Source organism: Anguilla rostrata, chromosome 1 (assembly GCF_018555375.3).
Source record: "Anguilla rostrata isolate EN2019 chromosome 1, ASM1855537v3, whole genome shotgun sequence".
NCBI classification, from domain to species: domain Eukaryota; kingdom Metazoa; phylum Chordata; class Actinopteri; order Anguilliformes; family Anguillidae; genus Anguilla; species Anguilla rostrata.
The window spans coordinates 51,607,405-51,627,155 of record NC_057933.1 but is presented as its reverse complement, the minus strand read 5'-3'; the positions used below and the strand labels follow the sequence as shown (position 1 = coordinate 51,627,155).

General features: G+C 39.2%; 1 long non-coding RNA gene across 1 annotated transcript; it reads right to left on the bottom strand.

Moving 5' to 3' along the window:
• Positions 1–301: 301 nt before the first annotated feature.
• Positions 302–8,258, bottom strand: LOC135241938 (uncharacterized). The gene is made up of 3 exons (XR_010326175.1): positions 8,050–8,258; positions 6,488–6,582; positions 302–1,457 (listed from the first exon to the last, which is right to left on the bottom strand). It is a non-coding gene; the product is annotated as an uncharacterized LOC135241938 (long non-coding RNA).
• Positions 8,259–19,751: the final 11,493 nt, after the last annotated feature.

Sequence of the window (19,751 nt, the reverse complement as noted above, 5' to 3'; positions counted from 1 at the left end):
TACCTTGAAGTTTATATTCCCACAGAACACTGCAAGAACAGTCTTAGTCTTGATTTTTTATTTTTACTGCAGATTATTGAAGTACAAATTCAAATTATTTGAATTGTGTATTTATTATTTAATGTTATCTTTATTGAGTAAAACATCCTAAATTATTGGCACATACTATATTCAATTTTTTTTTTTTTAGATGATATCCAAATAATAACTGCAGGATGTTACCAGTCTGTGTGTACATGACATAAGTTAAGAAACGTTTTTTTCCCTTCATATTTATTCTTTTTTTTTTGGGGGGGGGGGGGGGTGGTGGATGTATATGTTAGATTATTTCGGGAACATTTTTCAATAACAATACTGCTCTACCAAATGAACCTAACCGTACTCTTCTCCAAAATGTTCTTTGTTAGCCAAATATCTGGATGAACCAAATACTTATCCATTCAGTTGTTCTTAACCAAGATGATTTTCAGAAGTTCGGTATGTCCGACCAAAAGCTCTCGGTGAGTTTATTGTTCCCTTCATACCACATTGACATAATCCGTTTAACAGCACGATTCCGTTTGGGTGGCGACATGTGAAGACTGGCCACGTCACCGCGGCAACAAGGCGTGGTGCTTACTGTAAATTATACTTCAGAGCAACAGTCATGCAATAAGGGCGGTGTGTCCCTCATCCCCTAATTAAGCTCTGCTGAAATTGCTCCTTCATATACCCACCGCTTTCTCTTGCAGAAGTGAGCAATATGTAAGTCTGACATGAACGAAATCAAATAAATAAGAGCAGACAAACTGGATCTTGGGGTTTTTGAACCCTCGTGAGGGGGCCTGACTCCATGCTTTCAGGAAGTGTGAAAAAGACAAAAGTTCAAAAAGCAAAAGGGATTAAAAGGTAAAGGAACTTTGGTTCCATCTGAGAGCACTCCATAATTTAAGGAGCTGAACTGCAGGACTGAAGGGGGCTCTTAGCTGAACCAAAAGTGAATCGCTTACTAGCATTGTATTTCAGAAATGATTTACACAGTGTCACATGAAACTGTGTTACTCATGAAACAACACATGCTTGACACATGAGGAGTAAAGCGGCGCTATGTGTATGTGTGCATGTGCATATTCGTTGTGTTATTTCACTACTTCAAGCCCACAAATAACTGAAGAAAAACAAGCCAATTGAACAGGCAGGGTTAAAAAAGAAAAAAAGAGCAAAGATATGCATTTGGAATTTGTATGTTGAAACACTCTAGACATTCCGTTAAACAATGTCTATATCAGCTTGCACACCAAGGACCTCATCCAAGCTTTATCAAAAACACAAGCGGCACAGATAACTCGATTTGCTTTAAAAAACACAACAGCGGCCTTCCGTTGCTGCTTATTATTTGTGCCCAACAGTTCATTATATCTCCTCTCTCCAGAGATGTGGTACAGTCCCTCTTTATCTGTTCCCTCTTCACCTCCTCCCTGGGAAAAAAAGGAAAAAAAGGAGTCCTGGTAGTAGACGAGACCATGATCAACATGCAAGGTGTGAATTTTCATGTAGATAGCCCCTTTTAGTAATAGAAAGAACAGAGATCGATAAAGAGCGGAGGGGATGGGAACAGCTGTATGCGGCCTTGTTCCCCGGCAGTAATCCTGATGAATAATGCGGCTGTCATAACAGCGGGGATAATGTAACGCTGACACTTAGCAGCATGATAAATAGCCTGTCACACAGAGGCAGTGACAGAGTCAAGCGAAACAGCCTGTGACAAGTTCTGAAATATTAATTTTCTACTGGGCTGTGACTGTGTTGAAGAGGTGGCAGTGTGTCCAAGTGAAAAGAACTAGACCGTTTTGAAGTACAAATTATATACATACATACATACATACATACATATATATAATTTGTACTTCAAAATGGTCTATATATAAAGTATGTGTGTCTATGTGTGTGTGCACCTGTATTGAAATTAATCAGAATATTTATTTGCATACATGCTCCATGATGTAATTGAAAGTATTTATAGGCTGTATATATAATTTATATTAATGCCCTTTTTTTACCACTTTTTTAGGGTTTTGATTTTACCCAGAAGAGAGGAAGGGATGAAATATACACGATTATATATGATAATATCACAAATGGACATTGTACTGCCTTAACTGTTTCTTTCCCAGCCTGCCTAAGGTGACCATAGAAGGTTCTTCTGGTCATTGCTTTGGAAAACAGTTATAGCCCTGGCTGAGATGTGTGCACATGTATGTGTTTGCGTTGTGGGGGTGTGTGTGTGGGGGTTACCGGGGGTGGGGGGGTGTTGTGGGATTTCCCTCCAGTGAGAAGATCCATTTACAGTGAGTTCTCGCTGAAAATGATTTGACAAGCGGCAGCCTGTTTGTTCCATTCACTGGGGCCCGTCTGCGTAAACTTAAATCGATTTGATTCGCTGCTCCCCTTATCTAAAATGTTTAGGGATAGAGCCGTTTTTATGATTTATTACTTCAGTGCAATAAAATCTCTTGTTGACAAAAGCAAAGTACTGGCTGAGTTTTTATTCCTCCGCGACATGGTTGTGTCAACTAGAGTTCAGCCAAGGAGGCTGGCACCACGGCGAGCTTGGAGGGGGTTTTTAAGAAAATAATGGAAGAGATAAAAACTGAAATTATGTTTTTTTTTTCAGAATAAGTTGAATATGGTAGATAATGTGATAAGCAGCATGTGGTAGTGTGAAAGCTGAAGGATATTATTGAATATGTGCAGACGCCATGCACAAAATGAAAGCATTCTTTTTAGGAATTCCTGTTGTTGCCCAGTCTGAGTGGAATAGTTTGGAATGTTGGTCTAAAACCATACTGTATAAATGTTATGCACAAATGTTGGCACCTTTTATCTAAGTCTCTCCATATCCATATCTCTTATACGGGCTTTTTTGAGCATGCATAACCTCTTCATGAACAGACTGTTACTGCTTCATTAGGTTTGGTAAACATGCCTTCATTGTTTGCACACCATAATTACAGCACTTCTAAGTTTTCACAAAGTATTCCAATTGTTTTTGCATGCCCTGTGAAGTCGGAATGACATGTTTATTAAAGCATTGTGTATCTTTTATATGAGAAGAATTATTAATGGTCAGAGCAGATGTGTGCGGTTGTAAAAGAGCACTCTGACTGGAAATTGGACTATTTTGAGCTCATAAAGTACCTTACTTAAGCGATGCGACTGCATTAAATGTTAGCTTTATTTTTTTGCCTTACTGTGACTAAAAGGTTTTGACAGCTTTTCTTTATGTGAGTTCATCTTACCATGGCTCTGTGAATACAGTAATAACTCACTTCATTTCACTTTTTAAAATGAAGTTCAGCAGTTCAGTGCCTCGTGAAATCGGGAAAATTTCCATTCACACACAGTGATTCCCCCCCCCCCCCCCACCCCACCCCCCTATTTATGGACCTGTGATTAAAGGCAATGGTTCCCCAGCTGTGGTTGTAGACCCACTGGTCAGTCAAGAGAGAGGTGGGGGTGGGTAAGACGCACATGCATACTACATATATTAGAGATTATGCACTTTATAGGGACGATCTTTACAGGCGGAAACATTGCAAAAGGTACATGTGCAACCCTCGCTACTGGGGTGTACAATAGTTGGAAAATTTTACTGCTTATAACTTTGAACAATTTTCTGACATGCAGTAATTTTGGGTGAAATGAACAGGCTATAAAAATAGCTGAACATTTCAGAGACAAAGGAAAACTGATTTAAATTGACAACCAGCTAGACAGTACTACTGCCAATCAATGCATGAAAACTATGATTCGAGTATATATCTCCAAAACACCCCTTCGCTCCATGTGCAGGATATCACTCTTGACTCACGTACATGCACACTGAGGTGCTACACTGGTTGGCCAATCGTCTTGATGTCTCAGCCTTTTCATCAAGGAAACAAAAAGTCCTTTCCAGCTACACATTTAATTTTTTAAGTATATTATCTGTATTGATTCTATCTCAGAAGAATCTCATAAATACATAAGGTTGCTTTGTTTTTTTTGATTGTAATGTATTCAAGGCTACTGAGCTCGCTAGCTTTCTGTCTCTTTAAGGGAGCCAGGAAGCATCAGGGGGTCAGCAAAGTTCAGTGAAGATGCAGCTGGCAAATTGTCTTATTTATCAAGCAAACATTTTGGAGGATTATAGCCTCTTTTTTTCTGAAATATTGTATTTAGTGTGTTGGCCCGCAGAGAGTCAACGCAAATTCACATAATTTTGGTTTTATGTCTAACTAGCTAGCTATCCTACAGCTTGGTTCATTCAGACATTATTCAAATTTGCACGTGTGTAGTACGTTCTAATATGTTGAGCAAATGTCAGCCATTTCATAGATATATCAAAGTTAATTGTTTTCAATAAAGTACATACTGTACCAATAACCCAATAACAGACCAACACTACCAAAAAAAAAAAACTCCCAGGTGTCATGTGAAACAGCTGTCTAAAATCATATGAGAGCAGCGAGAGGTGAATTAATTTAAATTATGATTTAATTGAGGTACATTATTGATCAGTGCAAATATTCTTATTGAAAAAGTGGATTGCCAACAATTCTGTATTTTTTTTACAACCATGAGGTAAAAGCGAGGCAATTACAACATCTGGTTAATTACACAGGGAGTACTTAACCCATTTACTGATTTTGGATGAGAAGTCAGAGAGCAGTGTTTTCATATTTTGTTTATTTTGCAAGGACACACAATCATGTGCAATGTAATTTTAGTAGATACAGTGTATCTACACTGTGGTTTTCTTCTCAGTAAGCATTGTCAAATGTTTAAATGCATTTGAAGTTTATTTTAATAGACAAATGTGAGCTGAAGTAAAGTTTACAATGGTGTTCCCTGTGTTTGTGAGTAAGAAAGGCACAGTTCACAGTACCTAGTATAAAAGTGATTAATGCAGGTGATTAATACCCATCAAATATTGACAAAAGTTTACAGTAGAGGCTAAACTGTCAGTAAAATTCAGTCAGTTGTTATGCATTCTGTTGATGTTGAGATAAGTGAGTCTTCTTTTGGGCAGGTTTTCACACTTCATTGTCAAACCATGAACGAAGAAACAGTAAACCAACTGACAATTCATTTTAAGTGAGAAACCTAGAACACTGGCCTTTTTCCTTAACATATACGTATGTGTGACATTCAGAGTTGTGCCCCTGTTGCTAACAGTTTTACAGTTTACACTCCGCAGAGTCTAAATAGTCTTACAGATATACATTTTGCATTGTCATTGTTCAGATGTGCCTGATTAAGTGGTAAGTGTATGATTAACTGGGATGATTGACTCAATTAATTGAGTGATTGTTGGACACGCAAAATAAAATCTAGGTTCCATAGACCCTAACGGTGGAGGACTGAAATTTCTTGTGTCTATACATGTAATGTTCCATTCCAGTAGGTTGTGTTTACTTAGTTTGAGATAAGACTTGACAGTGGAAAGGAAAAAAAGAACATACACTGTTAAAAGCAATGGAAGTGCAATGTAAACTGAAGCTGTAGAGATTTTAATAAATTACTTTGCATTATACAATTTGTGATGTTTCTGAGAAAATTACAAAATGCATGAAGGGTATGAACCCAAGATTTTCTCCATGCTAACAATGAGTGAAGTACAGTAACCCTTCAACCTCTGTCCTCTCAGAGCAGGATTATCTCAGTATTGTGTTAGCTAATATTGTACGGTCACCACCTGTGAAATAATATTGTTATGTCAGTAATTCAAGCAGTAAACATCACATAATTGATCGATTTCTATGTTTCCAGTTTTTCTGACCTGAGTGACTGCATTCGACTATGATTACTCAAGTAATGGAGATGAGAGTAGAACTGTTCTAGTGAGGTCAGCATGCGCCTACTAGTTGTAGTATGGACTCTCATTTTGAAATGTATGTTTGAAATATATTTCAAACCTGCAGTTGAACATGTTAGCCTGCATTTAAAGATGCAGGCTTTAAATGTGGGCCACAGGAAATGTATTCACTCAGATTCAGATTGTCGTTAGATTCCCAAGAAGTGAGAATTCATTGTCTTCTTAATATTTCTTTCAATTTTTTAACCCAATTATATCCTTTAAATTGTAATAAACTCTATTAGATTATCGTGACCTGTTCAACAAATAAGGTGTGTATCCTGCACTCATTAATACTCATATCCGTAAGACATATCATATGTAAACCATTCCTCATTGCTAGGTTAGAGCAAGTTGTCCTGTGCAGTAACATTGGACTACCAGGCAACAGGAAAGAAAGCAGCATAAGCTAGGCTTTACCATCCTATAGTTAGAGCTGCAGATCATTCAATGCTTAATAAGATTGTAAGACTGAGCTACTTTGCACTAACATTACACTCGACAGCAGTCTCAAACTCCAGACATTACACTTGAATGAAGAAAGGCTTTAATTCCACATATCTAAGCTTGAAAGCTATTTAATTATCGCTAGCTAACGGTATGTCTACTTACCGATCCATCACGCGTCTGTTCTTCGGCAACCGGGCTTATTGGTTTTTCTGCATCCAGAGAAGACGCTATGTTTAGGAATTTCCAAGTTAGCCTGCCTGCACAAAAGTGGCCAGAGCATCATTTACATATTACAAGTAGAAAGGATTTCTCCAGTCTTAGCATTTCAGTCACCTACCCAGGTAACCCCGCACACTGAAAAACTGCATTTAGCCAAGGGGGAAAGTGAGCCAATCTCAGTATAGGCTTTTCAATGTTTTTATTTATTTTATTTTTTATTTAGAAAACATCATTTAAAAATACTTATGGGCCATTTTTGAATGCAAAAAAAAAAGTATTAACTTGACACATCAGCAAAGAATTCACCAATTTGTTTCCTGGCACTTTAAAGGGCACAATGACCACTGCTAAAGTTTCAGTCAGGCACCTGTCTTATCCTATCCAGTGGCTTTCACTGCTATGCTACATGTAAGCATGTAAGTGTGTCTGACCAGAGGGCGAGGTTGAGCCCTTGTTGTATGGGAGGTATAGGCTGCTCAAGCTGCATGCAATTGTCTGATAATCACCATGGACATACAGAGCCTGAGGCAAACAAAGGTCAGTCTGGGTGGAGTTAGACATAGGGTTGGGGTTAGGGTTATGTTTAGTCTTAAGTATAACACTGCTTTCACGTAATAACACGCTAACTAGTTAACAAACGGGGGTTCCTGAAATTCCACCCCAACATTAGATGACAGGCTAAGTCATTTATTATTTAAATTAACTTGGTCATATATTTTTCAGCTTACATTGGGCTTAGGTTTACATTATACTCTAGTTAGGGTTCACTTTAGGGTTGGGGATCTTGAGCTGAACAGTTAGTTATCTGTATGTGTGCATCGCAGCCTGTGGCCTGATGCCTGTGCAGAGTGCTCCAGGTGTAGTCTTCAGCTTCACCCTGCAGCCATCCCACAGGATATGTATAGTACATGGTGCAACACAAAACACTAAGGCTGTCAAAAGTGCCATGAAATTGAGTTAGAATATTAGCTTTTGTAATTAGTTAGAGTTTGAATATATTCAAATATCATTTGCCTATAATACACAAAAATAAGCCGCTTATTGTGGGGCGCAATATGCACGTGACACTCCCTCCAAACTGGCCTGGGCGTTATTTTCCACAAGCGGGCAGTAGAATAGAGGACATCGGTGAACTTTCATACTACTTTAGAACTTTACTTTAGATCAACTTTGTGGCGCGTATGTAGAAAATCACGTCAAAGTAGTGATTTATAAAAATGTCAACATGACTCGATTTGACCGTGGAAACGGTTGTGGCTCCACGTCAGGTCTTCACTTCGCGTATGCACGCAAGTTCATTTTATAAATGAGCCCCCTTCAGTTTCTATAGCCTAATGCGCAAATGAATAAAGCACTTTCTCGTGGATGTAATTTGCCACAACTCGGCATTTATTAATCACAATAATAGGGAAATGATTGTTTATAGGAAATCCCTATTTATTTCTTTACACAAAAACTATTCAAACGCCTAATACATGTAGCCTAAAACAACATAAATTACTTACTCTGTTTGGTTTGTTTCATCATCCAATTATATCAAAATCTTCAGAACAGAAAGGAAGCATAGTCTGCCATGGGAACATTATTTTGCCTAAATTGTTAGCTGACCAGATCTGTTGAACGAAGTGAAAAAAGAGACTGGCTCGCGAGGCTAGCTGACCAGTAATGCTAGGTGTCCATGGAACTGAAAGTATCACGGTTATTGGCAAGGAAAACCAAAACTAATATTCGAATGCTCAAATTTAGGTTCGAACTTAAAAAAAAAGAAAAGATTTTCGAATAGTTTTCGAACTTCGAATATTTTTTGACAGCCCTACAGAACACACTCCCCTTTCCTCAACCCACAGTGAGTGGAAAGAGGCAAATTAGCAATTTACTGACGACGGACACAACTTCCACATATGATATCCTCATTGATATCCTCATCAGAAACGATTCCTTGTTCAAAACCGATTTGTCGTTTGCCTGCTAGCTATGACTAGGTGAGGAGCTGGATGCTAGGCCTCAGGTAGGTATGGGAGCGAGCTGCCAATAACTGAGAAGGACTAAGCTCATCTCTTACTGTGGCTTGCTAGTGACTTGACGCTCAAAGTACCGCTCCAAGTCCCATCTAGGCACACCTGGGGAATACAGATCTCTATTTCAGATACTGGCCTGCTGTCTCTTATCATATGCAGCTGTCCATAAGTAAACAACAAAACAAAAATACATAAATGAAGAAAGGGAAAAAAATACTAAAGTTAACTGGACCGCTTCACCTTAATATCTTCCTTTCCCCCCAACACTTTTGGTCTTTTTACCTCGATAGCAATCAAAGTCAGAACGGTTGTCATTGCAGCAAGCGACTTATCCCTAAACCGGACTTTTTCAATTTTCAAATTGATTTTCCTTTTTCCGTTTATCTTCGTAACTGAAGGGTCGGGGGAGGGGGGTTGGGGGTGGGGTGGTGGGGAGTTGTTTGTGGGGGTGGGCGGTGGGATTTTCTTGCTTTTTTCATTAAACTTTTGATTGTCCTTGTGGTCAAAGCTGTTTGGTTGAAAAAAAAGCAGAAAAAAAGCCCTTGCAGGCAAAAAAAAAAGTACCGCCTTGAGGTATTAATAGGGGCCCTGTGTATTTAACTGGACCGGCAGTGCAAATATGCTCCGTTTAGCACGGCATCTGGTTAATATAATAATGTAACATAATGCATTTTTAACTTTCCCTAATTGCCTCAGACAATTCATTATTATAAATATTAGGTATCTGTAATAAGGAACACTAATTCCTTTGACCAAACTGAGGATTCCCACCCGGGAACAGGCGTGCTAATCTAATTATAAAGGTAGCGGAGCTGAACGACTGCATTTTCTCATACTTAGCATTCACGAGTCAGGTCCCGGCAGATGTGCTGTGAAATTAATTTCCTCTGGTGCAACCAGAGACCCTCTGTTATGCAATTTCCATTTCACAGATGATAACCTATTATCACTTTATTCAAGGAAATGTGTTAATGGCCACAAGGAAGATTGAATTATTCATTTTTTTCTCTCTCACTCTCTCTCCCTCTCTCTCTCTCGCTCATTTCCATTCTGCTCCGCGCTCTGTTCTTTTCATGCACGGGGAGAGGGCTAATGTAAACATGACCAGATCCTTGTAAATTGGCTTGTAGAGGAGGCTGTTAGCATGTTGCCTGGGGACCGATCCCGGATGGGGATAAGGGCTGATATCTGTAAAGTACAGCATGTGCGAGGCAGGCTGTTACCAGGTGGTAATGTGAGCTAATAGGAACGGGGTCAAGAACATCAGCTGTTAGGACAACTTTACTAGCGCTCCATGGCGCTCACCACGGGAAAGTGGTTTTTATTAAACAGACGTGGCACTTTTTTTGGGAGCGTGAAGTTCCTGAACAAACAAACACAGACGCCATTGCTTCCGTTCCGTGGCGACACTGGTAATCTGATACATTTTATTTTTTCTTTATCTGACACAGCTGGGTGTGTCTGAGTTAGAAGCAACCTTGTTTCAAGTTCTTGCTTCCTCCCTTTGAATTTAGGTGGCTGAAATAATTTTGCATCCTTTAAAATGTGTTTTTTGTTGTTGTTGTTGTTGTTGTTGTCTTGCTGGGATTGCAGAATTGGACTGCTTCTGGAGGAGAGAAAAGCGTCAGTGTGCTGGAGCGGGGGGTGGGGGGGGGGGGTGTTCATTCATGAATCATGAGGCTCCGGGGATGACGTAACCCAGCCACGCATCAACTAACGGGATTAAAGCCGCGCTCCGGGGGACCCGGCCCCTTTGGTACCGGGGGCTTGTCACTCGACCTGGTGGGTGCAGATACTGGGGAAAGTGCCTAAGGGGGGGTTAAATCCCATGTCCGACTGCTGTAACCGCGTCGGTGTGGTGTTCGCTGGGCCCTTTTTGCCTTGCGGTCGCTGTGAGTTTCTTGGGTTTTTAGAAGGGGTTGAGCTGAAGCAGGATGTGGAATCAGCTGCACTGATTTTGCCCCCACTGACAGAATGCAGCAGTGACTCTGTGGTCCCAGGGAACGGATGGGGACGTCACTTTCTTCTGTCAGTTATTGCGGTATCCTCTTGATTTCTCCCCTTATTTGCCACACTGTGGGATATGTTACGTTGCTGCTTACACCTCAGTTGGATCGAATTAACCATTTTTAAATATATATATTTTTATTTTCAGTTTATTCTTGAACTGCAATATGGTAAAGAATATTCATTGTAACAAAAATAATAGTTTAATTTTTACAGTCGCCCCCCCCCCCCCCAACACACAACTATAATAAGCGAGTAAGCAACATGGACTGTTCAGATAGCCAGTCTCAAAGATGTTCGTGGTTCATTCAAACAGCCACCTTGCTTATTTCATGTATGAATTGAACTTACTCAGTTAGGTGTTGTTCAGTTCCAAACACCACTTTTTTTTTGAATGAATGGTTTTGCATATACACTTACACTCTCACCTTCAATATGAACATACAATACTTGGGAAGATTTCTCATGAAACATCAAGAAATATTAGGATTCAAACTAAAAAATATATTGATGTACTATATTTAGCATGTATTCAATATAATTGCATGCTATACAAATCGATGCATATGTTTTGAGAGTCTTAAAATGTGAATACATGTGAGCTACATTCTGTAACATACATATCTGTGTTGCCGTCAATTCGATTTGCTTCAAGCCAGTTCAGGAAATCACAGAGGTTCAATTCAGTAACTGAAAAACCTCCTTTGAACATTATTCAATTCATGAATTTCAATGACCTGCATTTCCAGAAATTAAATAGTAAAACATTTCAATTGTGTGGTACATATTTAATAATATTGTAATGCCTATTATGGGTGGTGCAATTTTAGTCATCAGATATCAGATATTAAGCTCACGACAAAGAGACAAAAAATAACTCATGCGAGATTGGTGAGCATTTTCCTCCCTATTTTTTTTATCTTGTGTAAAACTCAGTCCAACAAATTTACCTATGATCAGCAGTGCGTCTCACAGAGGTCAGAAAGCTCACTTTCTCCTGCTCAGAGATGACACAAGCGATCGGGGTGGGGGGCCCTTAAATAAACACGGACAATAAATTTTGCATAAATGCAGAGCGACACATGAATTAAGATGTAATTATCTACCGTTTGCTGAGTAAAGAGAAGGCATATTTGCCGTGTCAAGTTGCCAGGGCCCCTAGAGGATGTGATGAGAGGAGAAAGCCCTCAGCAAAAGTGCCTGAACTTGAAGCATTTTGCAGTTGTGCCTAAATGCACAGCAGTCTTTGCTGTTGCTTTCTCATTATGTCGAGCTTTTCATTAGGTCAATATAATTCATAGTATATTATTATCATGTATTAGATTATCCGGGTATTATATAATATATTATGTTCATTATCAAGCTTGAACAAATCTGAAAATCTGAAAAATGAGCTTGGAAAAAGGCATGCCTTATGCACTCTCTCGCATGAACTGATTCAATTTAATATGTTAAGCAGACAAATTGCATTGCGATGGTCTTTTGCAATGTGAAATGGAGAAAACTGACTGCTTCAAAAGAATTGCTTGAGACAAGTCATTTAAGATTCATTGCCCCCCTCTCTCCGTGCTCTCAGGGCGTGCAAATAAAAATATCTCTTTCAACAATGGCTCCTGATATTTGACATTGGCTTTAAATATATGGTCCTCCAGTTATATTTTTTCCATGCCAAATTATTTTAAAAACCTAGATCTTAATAGTGCACATATTGCTTCACTCTGGCTAATAGCTTATGTCTTTCTTGTTAATGACCATTCTGTCTCCTCCGGAAGTTCAAGGCACAGTCAAGTCAGATCATCACAGGGTGTTTTTCTTTGATTGTTGTATTAGTGGAAGACAAAGATTACTTCTGAGCTCAGACCCTTTTATGAAGGAAAGAGGAGAGAGGTTAAATGCATGTTAGGAATAGCTCTGAAAGCTTTAAATTAGGTTGAGTTTTACTGTTTTATGACCATAAATTTGATTAGATTTGCCCTAAAATTGAATTAACCCCTTTTTTAATGTTTATTGTGACTTGAGTGGTTAACCATTTATGTGCAAGAAAAAAAAACAACAAAAAAAACGATATGCCTGATGGACTTAAGGTCAGATTTTATTTTCAAAGTCAATATAAAAAGGCTTTTCCTGGAAAAACTGCCCATAGTTCTGATTAAATAAAATTAGCTGCATATTTGATCATTATCTATTTCACATTTTAGAGATAAAAATGTGCTTTATTGATATCCATGTATAATGCTATTCCGATTTTCCATATCTTTTCAGTCATATCATTTATATGATTCTACATTGCTATGGAAAATGTAAATATTTCTGAAGTGGTGTTTTGTTAAGTGCATTCCATTATCAAAAAATACGATCACTATGAAAACAAAACTTTTTATTTTTTCTTTTTTCATGTCAATGGTATAATTTTGATTTAGTTATTGACTTGCTGTATCCCACATTTGTGAATTTATCCTGAATTATCCTAAATGTTTTCGGTAGGGTATTATGAAATGAGTCTAGAATATCTTGCTTTAGAAAAAAAAAAGTGAATTAAGAAGGCATGACACGGCCTCCTAAGTGCACTAAACATAATGATTTTCTAAATGTTGACTTTGCCCTTTTGGATTTTACAGTGGAGCCATCTGTATAAAATGCAGTGCCAGCATGCTGTGATAAAAAAAAAAAAGAATATAAAGAAAAATTATTGCATTGCAATGCTCATATTTTCACTAGATGGCAGTAGAGTCCCCTTTAAGTCTAATGGCATGTGTGTGAGGACTGGACTCTTTACACACTGCTCTGAGTTCACGACTGATCAATTTGCCCTTCGATAAAAGGACTTCAGCCTAGTTTAAGTTCAAATAAAAGGCACCGTTTAAACAATTCCCAAGTCTAAATGTACTGAATGCCCCTCTAACCTAATTCTATGGAAATGTGTGCCTCTTTCCCCTGATATTTTGGAATGCAATGGAATGTTTTCCATTGCATGAAAACATAGATGCTGTTACCCTACAATTAGATATGGGATATAGGGATGGTCTGTAATTTCTTACCTGCGTAAATAGTTTGATACTGTATGTTCATAAATTAAAATGTGGAATGGTATGACTTGGCATCTTTTATCAGCATCAAAGAGAAATGTTGAGGACATTTTTTTTTTTTTAAACCGCTGAAGTTCAACTAATTTTCTCTTCCACAAACATAAACATTTCATAAGTAAACTGATTACAGGATATGTGCACTTCTTGCAAGTTAATTTGAGAATATTCTATTTTTATAAACAACAACAATAATAGAGCAGATATTTGAGCTTTTAAATTTGGTATATCATATATTTTTTTGCCTGGGCCATTGCTTTTTGTTATGATAGACAGAAGCAGAAATAAATTGTATTAGAACAGAACGTGTATGTATTTTCATATAACATTATGGTCAAATGCATACACATAAAGTACATGTAATACAATTTCTAACCTGTGGCTGGTGTTCATATCAATGTATGTGTTTGAGTGTGTGTGTGTGTGTGTGTGTGTGTGTGTGTGTGTGTGCAACAGAATACAAAATGTTTGACCTATGATGCTCCTATGTGGAAGTGCAAAGAAGCAAGTAATCCAATGCATGGTGTCATGAGGCTACCTGCCATCTTATTTAAAACACTATGCAGAATAATATCTTTGTGTCTCTCTTCAACTTTCATTTTATGTATCAAACACAGATGGCTGACAGATAAGCCTGAGGAAAATTTTGAACTGACATCCAAGAAAGGCCAAGTATGTAAATAAAAAACATTTGCTTTATGTTCATAATCCGATCATTCCATTCATAACCCCGTGTGAACAAAAAAAGGGATGAGATAAGATTGCTGGCAGTATTTTCCCCAACAACCCAGAAAAGTGTTCACAGATCACATTAATGAGTGTATATGAGCTATCTCTAAAATCAAACAATTCAGAAGCAGCAAAGGCACACTGTATTGGCGGTCAGATCTCCAAAGAAATTAGCGAGGTTTCAAAAAGAATTGTCACACCATTTCAGTAAATTCTGGGAACTTTTTTGGTCAGAAGCCTTTTCTCTTTTTGGCTTGTGTGTGTGTGCATGGTGTGTGTGCGTGTGTCTCTCATATAACTTTAATGACTTGAATGATACCAAAAAGAATAAATTAAGAATAAATAAAAAATCTAACATATATATATATATAAATATATATAGAGAGAGAGAGAATGAGAAAAAGAAAAGGACTTTAAAGAAAGAGAGGGACTTTAATGAATGAAGAAGAAAAACATTACAACATTTTTGAAGTAGAGAGAGAGAGAGAGAGAGAGAGAGAGACCTAAGTGAAACCAAACAGAAATCAAAGAAGAAGCCTCTTGGAGTGAGTGGCCGACAGCCACGGGTATTAGTGTGCTCCTCTATTATACATCTGCTCAACACTCATCAAATCTATATCAATACCAATTTAGTAATATCAATAATAATCTCTCACCCTGTGGATTGTTTCTCACAGGTAGCCTCTCCTTTGAGGCACGATTCCGGGAGCCCTTAACATAAGTGTCGATAGGGCTGACCGCTGTTGTAAGGGTATCGACAGTTATCAAAAATGACCTTGATGTAATTCCAAAGCCCATCAGCTCTTAGCCCACGAGCCTTGGATTATGAGTGGTCACAGAGAAGAAGAGGAATACTGAATTTCTGAATGTGTTAAAGCACAAATTACTGCCAATTTAATTTGATAATAATAATAAGAAGAAGAACCAGAATGTACAAAAATATGTACAATATTAAAATCACTGTAAGAACTAAATGCCTAGCATACCATATCATTCACACCTTTCGCATACACAATATCTGATTGCTGAAGTTGCTAGGACCGTTCAGTGTACTCAGGTACACTCATGCCCCTGGGACACCACAAACAAGCTTCGTCCCTATGGCCGCTCACTAACCGCAAAAATATAATCCTTATTTGTTTCTATAAAATGTCATCGCTCATGAGGAAACAGGCTGTTGTTTTCAGTGTTCTGGCTCTTTTTCAGATATTTAAAACCCATCTTGGCATCAAAGAACTATATTTCAATTAAATTAAATATTTAATAACAGGCGTACTGTTATTATAACGAGGGAAATTAAGGTGCAATTAAGCAATCGCGAACAGTGAAACATTAAATCAGTTAACATTTAAGTGGGCTGTGCCTTTTCCAACTTTCTCTGAATGGACAGGCACAGTGGAAAAAATAATATAATCATTACACACATATAAAACAACTGTAATATTTCATTTTCACATCATCCACTCTCTCTTAGCTAATTATCTCTGAAAGATCTCAAGAGGTCACCCAGGTCAAGTCCCATTTAACTGTGATGTAATGCCGACAAACGTTCCGCATGTATTTATGTTCATGTATTTAGCATACCCTTTTATACTGAGAGAATCTTCATAGCTCACATTTTTAATAACATCCATTTTGCTAACTTTTTTTCCTTTTTTGGGCGGATGTGGCTTCTGCCAGTGTGCACCACAGCAAGATGTCCTGGGAACAAACTGAAAACCTTCTGGTTAGCACTCAACCAAGATCCTCAAATGCTTTCCAACTGTTCCACCAAGGATGGACATTACATTAAACATCTCCCTCAGGCCTCCATGGCTTCAAAGCAGAGGGAGGCATTTATCAGATTCACGCAATGGAATTTTGAGGGTGGGGAAGGGTACGTGTGTGTGTGTGTGTGTGTGTGTGTGTGTGAGTTGGGGGGAGGGGGGGTGGTTGGAGTGTTTAAGAAGATGGGGAGGGGAATCATTACAATGGAATCCCGGTCTTCTTATCCTCAGATTATCTTCGCCAGATGATTTCACTTAATTTATTATGTGACATCATTTGCGGCCTTCTTTGTTCTTGCCGACACACTCGCAACATTCAGTGAAAATTATGAAATGCTAAAAATACGGAAAAACTGTCATCTTTTATTTAATCCTCATAGAGTGATCAAGAATGGTCAGGAATAGGATGCATACATTGGTCGAGTATGGTACACGTACATTAACCAAACAAATATGTTCTGTGTCTCATCATGATCATGAACATCAAAGGTTATTGATGTTTATGATCAAAAATGAAAATGCTGAACGTTAATTGGGCCCTTGAGCATACGTTACCCGACTAAATTATTTAAATCTGCGTTGAATATCCTGCAGCACCCTAACATGTACTCATCCACATATCCAGGAACAGTCCCAATTTCATTCCATGTATCTCTGGTGAAGTACCTTTGGTTACACTGGTGAAATGACTGACCTCTTCCACAACAATCTAGAGTGGGAACTGGATCACCCTTCCTTGCAGACTACGCAATTGCTCAGTCCCTCGCATGGTTTGTATATCTGTGTCAGTTTGGCTTCTATTGCTATTTTCATCATGTGAAATGGGAACTCGTTAGTGTTGTTGTCTCGACACACTCCCATTTTTGAAAACATCAATCATTGCATTAATGACAGTTGACACCTTCTTTCTTAATAAGCATTCATATTGTTTACTTGACTTTGTAGAGAAGAATAATCTTCACTTTCACTTTATATTATTGATTATGGTGAATTTTCTGGGTTGGAGTGGGATGAACATTTGTAATACTGGTGTGGAAGTTGATGCAAAGTTAAATATGAAGAAACGTGAAACTATGAGCCTAATTAAATCACAGCCTAATGCTAAAAATCCTATCATTAAGTCAAAGCCAACATTGATATCAAGTTGGTCTAAATCTTTGCAAACTAAATCTGCAAAATGTGAAAATGTGTAACAATATAACAACAAATTGCTGCTGCCTTCTTAAAGCTGAATTTAGTTTAATACAGTATCTTTCAACTCTGTGCTTTGGCTGGAATGACCCACATGATTACATAATTTCTTCATCATGCTACCAGGCCCAGCTAAAGAGGCATTGTGGTTCTAGAATGATTCATGATAGCTCTGATTCTAAAGTGATATGAAACAGAAGTTTATCATTAGAAGCTGCAACTGTACAAATTAAATGCAATGTGGTGATCTGTTAGATACAGAGAAAAATGGGAGCGAAAGGAAGAAAGAGACCAAGAGAGGGGAAGCGAGCGAATTAGAGAATTAGCTCTCCTCTGTAGATATCCAATGAGGGATATTTCCAAGCAAAAACAACACTCCCACTGCATTAAGCAATTATGCGCCATCCACTGAATGCTCATTGTTCATTTGTGCAAATGCAAATGAAAAAATCAGATTGGCCCCTGGGATTTCTTTCCCCCCCATAATAATTGCCATGCAACACATGCAATGGTTTGAGTTCGAAAGTATCGACTGCCTCGGGTGTTTTAATAGAGAGTATATCGCTGCAGATCCCTAGGTGCCAACGCCTCAGATTTACAACATAACCACATTGATACAAGTTTTGACGTGTTCGATTGCGCGCGCATTTTATTTTTTTCCCCCCCTCCTCGCGGCGTCCCGAGTTTAATCAAGGCCCTTTGTCTCACTATGAATGATGGGAAAGCGCCGCCGCTGTTTTGTAAGCATGTGCAGATCCAGATCTCTCATAATATTAGTTAAAATCAATGTGCTGCTTTTTTAATTATTGCTCATGGTACAAAGCGAGGAAGGCTCATTTAAGAGGGGATCAATATCGGAGAGGGATTGGGAGATGGAGGAGCAGTACATCAGGCGGCTTGATGTGAAAATCATTGGGCCTGTGCCGCGGCTGCTCGAGGTTATCAGCCTGGTTAGCCTCCAGCTGCTTCCAGGGCAGGCTAATGGTTGAACCCTCCCTGAACCAGCATTCCCGGCCGCGCCGTTCCCGGAGAGAAGTTTCTGCCCGCAATACACATCGTACTTATCTATCAGAAATAGAACGAGGTGCGGTCGGGGAAAGAAGGGAGGAAAAAAAAGCCCTCTCCCACCCTTCCTCTGCCGTCTGCTCATCGATTATCCGCGCTCGCTATTTTTCTTTCTTTTTCATCCATTCTCTCCTCTCTACCCCCCCCCCCCCCCCACCTTCCCGCACCCAACCCCTCCGACCCCTTCATCCCAGGGTAGATGAGTACCTTGGGCAACTGCAGACGCTTCTCTTATCTGGTCTCTCCCTTGACCGTCGCGGTCGTAGGGTGTCGGACTGGATACTCGTGCTGCTATTTGACTCCATCTGGTTTTAAAAGGTTAATAACTTGGGCTTTCGGACATTACTCAAGGGTGGGGAGGAGAAGTGTAAGGTCTCCATGTCTTCCTCTTCCTCCAAACCCCCCAGTCACCACAAACACAGGCACACTCGTACACACACATACTCACATACTCTCTGTCTCACACACACACACACACGCTCATACAGACACGCACTCACACATGCACACACACACGCACTCACACACACTCACACACACACATGGTCATTTTCCCACAGACACAACCCACAGCACAAACATGCAGATGGCCCTCAATCATGTAGACTGGGCCACCCTGGTCTAAACTGATACAAATGATGTTAATCTACCAACGTGCAAAGCAGCGTTTGGTCGGCCGCTGCCATTATTTGTCACCATTTCCTCTTCCGCACTGGCCATATTGCAGAGAGGTAATGAAGTTAAAGACCAAATAATTGTTTTCATGGGATACGGTATTCAACATTCATCAAAGAGCTGCATGTCAGCATATTCTCCATATGATGATTTATTTATATACCAGTGAAAATGGATGCAGAAAATGTGGTTTGTTTCAATTATACTTTAAATATACTAAGAAAATATTTCCAAATGAGGAAAAAAACTGTCATGTAACAGTTACTTTGCTCAAGGTGATGCTACAAAATTTTTTTTATTTGAGTGTGCTAACACTAGATAATTTTTGGGGAATTTTCCCTGGGAGTGGCAACCTATAGACAGAAATCATCCAGCAAGCTGGAGAGCATTACAGGCAGTGATTCACACTTTCATCTTTGGGGCCACTCAACTGAAAGACCTGCCAGATTTTGGGCTTTGCATTGTAAGGTGAGCACCCAGTGTTTGATGTTTGATTTGGGGGGGGGGAGGCTTTAGCGCAGCCTGTCGGAATCCACAATGCCTCCCTGCTGCCGGCGCTCATTGTCCGAGGCTTTGACTCGTCGGCTGCCCTGAAACGTGGGGACGGCTTTCAGCCCCGCTTTGGCTGTGGCTCACAGCACCGGCCCTGGATGGCAGAGAGGGATGTTCTCAG